Source organism: Meleagris gallopavo, chromosome 1 (genome assembly GCF_000146605.3).
Source record: "Meleagris gallopavo isolate NT-WF06-2002-E0010 breed Aviagen turkey brand Nicholas breeding stock chromosome 1, Turkey_5.1, whole genome shotgun sequence".
NCBI lineage: Eukaryota > Metazoa > Chordata > Aves > Galliformes > Phasianidae > Meleagris > Meleagris gallopavo.
The window spans coordinates 92,030,734-92,039,197 of NC_015011.2; the positions used below are offsets into that span (position 1 = coordinate 92,030,734).

The 8,464-nt window shown below is 35.3% G+C and overlaps 1 long non-coding RNA gene across 1 annotated transcript; it reads right to left on the reverse strand.

Moving 5' to 3' along the window:
* Positions 1-2,944: 2,944 nt before the first annotated feature.
* On the reverse strand, positions 2,945-6,992 carry LOC104913932. Its single transcript, XR_795723.3, has 2 exons — positions 6,073-6,992; positions 2,945-3,233 (listed from the first exon to the last, which is right to left on the reverse strand). It is a non-coding gene; the product is annotated as an uncharacterized LOC104913932 (long non-coding RNA).
* Positions 6,993-8,464: the final 1,472 nt, after the last annotated feature.

Genomic DNA, 8,464 nt, shown 5'->3' on the forward strand with positions numbered 1-8,464 from the left:
GCTAAGACATTTACTGTTCCATTTTTTTTTCTTCCATGATTATAGCCTTACAAAAAGAATGAATTTTAATGACTGCCAGAGAAAAATCACTCAGAATAATATTTGAACAGGACTAGTGATGTGTTAAGTACCCACATCTAACAAGAATGTCATGCAAGTTCAGTCAAACAAGCCAAAGGATATCAAATTTCCAGACATGAATGGTAGTACCAGATTATCTTTGGATTACTTACAGACCAAAAATAGTACACAGATCAAATTCTGAATTTATAGAAAAGATATTAAACATATGGAGAAAAAATTTCTGAAAGACTTAATGCTTTTTATTTCCATTCATTACCAGTTTGGGTGAAAATTAAGTATTAAAATAATTATGTTGTATTTTTTAGTAGTTCTTGAAAAAAAATGACCAAGTTCTAAGATGATACTGAGCTTTTTTTTATTAAAAAGATGGAATTATAGAGCATTTTAAATTTTGCTTTTGTTCACCGCTGCTACAGCAGAGTTGGCTATTGTCTTTGATCATGAATAATAAACTCCTTAATCTACTCCTAGTACCACATGTTTTGAAAGTATACTGAAATCTTTCTATACTTTATTTATAACTTTGTGATGATAATGCCCTGGAGATGCCTGTTCTATATGAAAAAATTCTACAGATGTATTGTACATCTTAATAGGAACAGCGGATCCCTAAACAGATTTTAAACAAGCACTGTCACTACTACAAGAAGCACTGGGCAGCTTCTTGTTTGCTTTGCAGCTCTACTAGTTATCCTTAAGAAAATTAAGAAAATTTCCTTAAGAAATTAAGTGTCTTATTTCAGCAACTAAAAGGAAAGTCAAGTAAGGTTGCATATATTAATAATTTCTTAGCAATGTATTTTATTCACACTGGTCTGCACAATGGGAGGTGAGTAAAAATATTTTATACTGAGCAGAAGAAGACATTGTAGCATGTATCTGAAACTGAAGTTATGCAGTTATTTTTCTCTGTGCTGGGGCAAAGAATTAGTAGGGACAAAATAAAATAAAGGGTAAGGTGTTCCTGTGGAAACAAAGACACAGATCTGATGACATATGTATTCTTTAGTCTTTCTTAATTACCAAGAGTAATTGGGGGATGATGAAGAGGATAGAAGTGTTTTATCTGTCTTGTGGCTGCAGATGTCCCTGGCATTGCTTGCCTCAAATTCTAAGGTACAAGCACTATGTTTGCTAAGATGTTTTACATCAGTGGGAAGCCAGAAATTCAGCAGATGCTCATGTAAGGTCTAGAATGGTGGATCAGAACATGAGTTTAGTGACGTTTTCAAGACTCATGTTAAATTCACAGAATCACAGAATCACAGAATTGTAGGGGTTGGAAGAGACCTCTAGAGATCATCGAGACCAACCCCCCTGCCAAAGCAGGTTCCCTACACCAGGTCGCACAGGTAGGCATCCAGGAAATTCAGATTCTTTCTAAAAGGAAACAGGTGCTGGTTTGCTTATAGCAGAACTATATATTTTTTACAAAATCTTTCTCTGCTTTCCTTGGTTTTACTGCATTAGAATAATTACTTGAGGAAAGCGACAGTTTAAATCAGCAAGAAACTTATTTTTTTTCCCACCGATATGTAAGCAAGGTGTATCATCTTGTCAGCAAACATAAATTCACTGAGTGTTTTGATAATTCACATGTACATTGGAAAAGAAGACTTACCATCTTCCTTCAATGAGCTATTCTTAGAACTCTTTCCTAACCTGTGATAGGAGGAGATTTAACCTTACCCTGTCACACCTCACAGTTAGATCAAAAGTGTTATAAGAGGGGGAATTCCCAGTCATCTCAATTATACAGCACCACGTGAAATAATTCTATTTATTTGGTTACACTTTAGAAGTGTATGTTCCTGAGGGATAACTTTTTATGTATTACTCCTCCAAACATGACTATATTCTGACTTCTGATTTTTAAATAGCTCTCACAGCTATAACCTCTGCATATTTATGTCTGTGAATGACAGTATTTTATTTACATGCAGATACCATATTCTTGACAATTTTATTTTCTTCACTATCCAGGTTTATAGTGCAAGACAAAAGAAATTTAAGCCTTTGCTGAATCTTCTCTAACATAATGGTTCTCTAACATAATGAGACGGGGAGGTTTAGGTTAGATATTAGGAGAAAGGTTTTCACACAGAGGGTGGTGATGCACTGGAACAGGTTGCCCAAGGGGGTTGTGGATGCCCCATCCCTGGAGGCATTCAAAGTCAAGCTGGATGTGGCTCTGGGCAGCCTGGTTTGGTGGTTGGTGACCCTGCACGTAGCATGGGGATTGAAACTAAATGATCATTATGGTTCTTTTCAACCAAGGTCATTCTATGATTCTAATGGAAAGTTGTCAGAGAATATTTTATACATTTTACTAATGGATGTAATATAAAAACAAAAACAACTTTTTGAAAAGAATAAAAAGAATAAAACTAATCAACCGCCTTTTGGTTAATATGCAAACGTATACTCAAAGCAGTATATAAAAGTTATTAACCTGAAATATGTAGTGTACCTATTTTCCAGTTTATAAAAAGGCCTTTTTTCCCTGTAACTACTCAACTTGTTGTACAATAATTTATTACAGAAGTACAACAGAACCTACCTCAATTCCTTGCAATTGTGTCAGTGCTGAAGGAACTCTCAATGTTTATGAAAAATTGGTTCCCAACATACAAATGAAATCATGTGCTAAAAGCCTAAAATGCTAAAAGCCAAAATAAGTTAGATTTATTCTAAAGATCAAAAACTGGAGCAAGACAACTGACTTAAGATAAGACCTGCAAAACATTTATAGATTGGAGAAAAACAGTAGGCAATGTGATGTTTTTTCTCAGATTTGGCTTTTTTCTTTTTGAGAAATATTAATGCTATGTTCTACAGAAAGGAAATTAGAAAAACAAACAACAAACAACAAATGGCATTTATTTTTCTATTCTTGGCAGAGTGGCTTTTTTACAGTTCTGAATGCCGATAATTCATTGTACAGAAAAGGAATGACTCCTCGTGCAACTCCTTACAAAAACAAAGAAATATTTTGACATCTGCATCTCGTATTTCACAATTCCATGCTTTTATCAATATGTGCTGTGATCATGGAGAAGTCATAAAGTCTATCTCATCTATTGGCATGAGGCTCAATTTTCTTCTATGCAGATACAAGTTCCTCAAGGAAAGCAGTGCAACAAGACTTACTGTAAAACAAAGAGTTAAAAGGACATTGAAACAAAGAGTGATAAGTATGCAAGCAAGTAAAGAAAGGGGAATAAAAAACGTAGTAGGCTGGAAAATTATAAATTTAATAAAGGCATTATTTATAAAATCAGAGCTAACATGAGAATTTTTAACAGGTGAAAAGAATTATGCTGGAGCAATCAGCTGAAAAGTTTTATTTCAAGAAGTATAATAAAAATCAAGACAGAGGTGTTCAGAAATCTTTGTATAAATCTCATTCAGTGCTGTAATCCACACATCAATTTGAATATAAACAGGGAATATCATAATGTTAATAACTTACAGTGCTAGAGTGGTTTCAACCTTCTAAAGCATTTATTTTTGGCAATCAAGACAAAACAAGATTTAGGTTTCTTATTTAAAATGTTTATTTAAAAATACAAAGAATGTGTGAGGTACTTCATAGTGCTAAGAAAAGGGTAAGAAATAAATAGTCGGTCTTGTTTTTTCCATGTCTGATACATGTCACTGTTAGTCAGCTCTTTTAAATGTTAGCTATCTCAGATGACTAAAGCTAGATTGCTATTCACCATGACTGTCTTTTAAAAGTGTGACTGGACTAACAATTTGATTGTACAGATCATGTTCCTCGAGGACTGAAGGTTTCCTGGAGGAGGAAAGCAGTTAAAGTTCAAGAGAATTAGGTGTAAATACAAAACTAGTGAAAATGTGAGTGCATTTTTTTGAAATGACTATCAAATAAATAATTAGAACACAAGAATAACTAACATTTTGGCATTATGTAACACATCATGTAATTATATGAATGCAAAGAAAATTTTGGAGTGTACAGCTAAATGATGTGTTATATTGAGTCAGATATGCAAGCAATTTAAAGTAAGAGAAGCCAAAAAAAAATCAACATAAAATCATATATGTAATACTTGCAGAAGACAGAAGACAACATAAGAGTTAGTGAGGAAACAGCTGAAAGATCGCACAGGCCAAGAAGCAATAGATAATTTGTGAACTGTAAAGCATTTCAGTATTTTAAATGTGCAGCTGAAACAGGGAAACAGGGAAAAAACAAACATTACTAATAATTTGGATAACAATCTTATCAATGAAGAAAATCTCTCTATTTGCATAAACCAATGCTTTAACAGTAAAGGTTAAAAAGCCAGACAAAGACTAACATAAAAATAACAGTAGAGGATCTCAACATGGTCTGTGAGACCAAGTTTTAATAGAGGAAGACAAATAGAAGACTTTTTAAAGCATTTCTCATTTACAGTGTACTAACATGGCTGTTATTTGACTACTACTGACCTGACTGACCAGATACAGAGAACTGTATTACATCTTAAAAAAAAAAAAAAAAAAGTTAAATTGATAAATGGTTGATATTAAAGAAAAAATATATACGTGATAGTAATTTTGCTTAGAACACTGTGTTATAAGACCAAGTAGTGACACAAAGTAAATAGCAGATAGATTCCAGAGACTCAGGGCATCCACTGGTCCATGAATTGTCAGTTATCCTACCATTCATCTTACTGTAAATACTTTGTATACAGCATAACAAATAAATTTTGAGCCCAGGTGACTCAAGATCACTGACGATCTGAGGAAAGAAGAGAAATAGTAGCTAAATCATTCAGTGATCTGGCTGCAGCTCACTATGGGCAAATCTCTTTTAGATAGTTGGCAGTCTTTGTGGTGGATGCCAACTGCTGAAAATCTGAGAAAGAAAACGTGGCAGTTTGGCAAATTGACACTAGGTGGACACTGTATGGAAGCCCAAAGATTGCTTTAAAAGCCTCTATCAAAGCCCTAAGTGATCAGATATTTTTGTCTTTGCTCCCTCCCATGACTCAGCTGAACAGAGACTTTGTTTTTCTTATGGCTTATTAGTAAAGGACAAGGCCATTGACAGGGGAACCAAGGCTCTGAAGACATGGTTCAGCAGGCATGGTGGTGTTGTGTTGACAGTCGGACTAGATGATCTTAGTCGTCTTTTCCAATCTTAATGATTCTGTAATTCTGTGATTCTTAGGAAGGACAAAAACAAACTCAGTCCCCTGCTGGACATTCCAACTCTGCTCCTAGGAACATCTATCCATTTCTACTTTTTGGAAGAAATAGATGAGGTGAGGAAACGGTATTAAGCAGGGACTAAATCTTTGGGCTCCAGAGTCTTTCCAAAGATCAAGAAACTGATTGTTATGAGTGTATGCATAACACTATATGAACTTAAGAAGGAAGACCAGAATTTGAATGATTATACCACTATAATGGTCATAAGCCAAAAGAAAGCAGAGACATAACAGAAGCAGAAAAAAGTTGTCAGGCTCTGTTTAATGTTTTGTGCATGGCAGCAAAGTAGAAATTGACAAGCCTTGAATGTTTAAATACACAGGTGTATTCAAATAACTATAATGGATGGCCTGGAGCCTATTTAGTTTTAGGGCCTATAGATACCAGAACAACATGGAATGAGCTAGCAGCGTATACGAGGGGAGAAGCGGTATCAGTCGTTATAGATAGTAAACAGCAAAATCGAAAATATCAAAATGAGCAGATGATTCAGTAGCTGTAACACTGTTATTTTTATCAGTATTTACACTCAAACATTCTTCTTAAGAAAATGTGGCAAAAGGGATATGACAAGGTAAGATGCAAAAGCAAAGCAATCTATGCATGGTAGGAAATAGTGTAACAAGAAAGCAGTTAAAATTAGCACAAACATCCAGATACAGTGAGGAAACTCAAAAAGACTCAATGTACTGGAACAGCATCTCCAATGTCTCTACTGGATTGCTAGCTGAAGACTGACATAAGGGAAAAGGCTATTCTTACCTCTCAGCTGCAGCTAAAAAGGCTTACACTTCACCTTTGTAGACTCCAAATTACAATTTGATCATTTGGGAAGGCCTACTGTCCTGATGGAACCAATAGACAATTGGAAAATGATGAGCTTGGATGTTGCCTGAGAAGAGAACATAATGCAGGAAGACTGAATACTGGCACAAGCTGAGATCTGTACAATTTAGAAGGTTATTCTGATTAAGCAGATACAAAGAGAATGAAGTGCTAACAAAGAAGCTGAAATATGAAAGCAGAGGAAACCAGAACTGGTATGAGAACCCTGCTGTAGAAGCTGATAATGCGGAATGGGAGAAATATTTTCACAGAGTGGTTAGTTAAACTAAAATCAGATATCAAATGTTTCTTGAGCGGAATTAGGAGACTGAATCCAATATCCAGGGAGAATTTTTAGAGATTAACAAAAAACCGAAAGAGATACCAAAAAATGAAGGGCATTTGAAACTGAGAAACATCAATCCATAATTCCAGCTGAAGTAGGATAACATTAACTCAGAAAACTCAAAATTAACCTTATATATGATTGTAATTAAGATCTCAAAACCATGATAAAAAAAGAATATGTTTAACTGCAAAGACTACTATTTAAAGTATAAATGTTTATCTGTTTATTACAACGAAGAGATGAAACCAAAGCAAAAAGAAATGGAGTATTACTGAGGTGATGTAAAATATTCTTACTAAGTAGTAATGAATCATAGAATCTTTTGAGTTGGAAAGGACCTTATTAGGTCCTTGAATGTCTCCAAGGACGGGGCATCCACTACATCTTTGAGCAACCTGTACCAGACACTCACCATCCTTATTGTAAATAACTTCTTCCTTACGTCCAATTTAAATCTCCCCTCTTTTAGTTTGAAACCATTTCTCCTTGTCCTGTCACCACAGACCCTGCTAAAGAGTCTGTCCTCTTCTTTCTCACAGCTCCCCTTTAGGCACTGAAAAGCTGCTATCAAGTCTCCCCAGAGGCTTCTCTTCTCCAGTCTGAACAATCCCAGTTCTCTCAGCCTGTCCTCGCAGGGGAGATGTTCCATGAGGACACCAGATCATAGTAATACTTCAGAAACATGAAAGCAAAAAGCAGCCATTAGCTAGAGCTTTCACGCTGCTAGAGTGTGATTTTGGTTCTGTATGCTAAGTGCAAATAGCATTCCTATCAAGAGCATTTAGTGGAATTTGACAATCTGAACTGGCTTTTTAGTAGTTTAGATTTCAGATTACTTTTGATCTTTAAAGATGTGTTGTTATTTAAAGCTCCTGATACTGAAAGAGGGCAAAGGTAAGACCTTAAAAGATAATCTCAATGAATAATACATTTCTTAAAACAAACTGACAGAAAAAAAGCCAACAAAAACAAAACCCCCAAACCATAAACTAATTAAAGGATATACTAATGGATTCTTGGAATATTTGCTGTAATTTTCAAGGTTATATCCTTTATTCTTCCTAAGTAATTAATTAACAGTTGAATCCTTACAAAAACTGCAAAACTATGTTTTAATTAAAGAACTCTGACATGCTGCTGAGATTCAGCAACTGTGCAACATTGCCCGTTTTCCCTCCTGCATCTCAGCGGAGCCTTGGAAAGCTCAAAGACAGGGATAAAAAACTTGTTTAATCTCAACTGCCATTGTCTGACCTACATGTAAAGACTATGTAGATTAGTGATAATTAAGAAATGTATTGGATTTTTGCAATGCCCACTTTATACCTATACTGGAAGGAAAACTAGGTACACATCACCCTTGACAACTGCCATGTCTGTCTCCCTGCAGGCTCCAGCTAACACCACGTGGTGGCCTCTGGCCAATCTGAGAGCCACAATAGTAGGAAGAATTTGAACCAGTGCTTCAAAGAAAGAATCTTGTTTCTACAGTTTAGCATCTCGGTCTACTTTTGCAAGTAAAAGAAAAATATGAGAAAATGAAAATTGTTGTAGTACATTACATGAGTAGTCAGTTCTTGAATATTAAGTACAAAACTTTGATTTCTTTTTGAACTTTGTACAGAAATCATTATAAGAATCGTAACTAGTTATTGCATAGCACTGCTGTGCAACATTCTAAAGTATACACAACTTAATCATGAATGTCCTTTGAAAGACTAATTTAAAGTGGTTTGTTATATTCTGTTCTTGGTGGTAACTGCGTGCCAGACACATGCCTCAGACGCCACTCCTTTTAGATTGATTACTGTCCCACAAAAGAGCAGTTATTACCATCCACCCCTTCCTCCTATCTCTACTGGCAGCAGCTATCTTTGTACGGATGTCGGACAAATATACAAAGAAGCATACATCTACTGTGACAACTTTTATTGTTTCAAGTGCCCTTTTTGCCTCTAGGTAGAAGACTAAATGGCGATG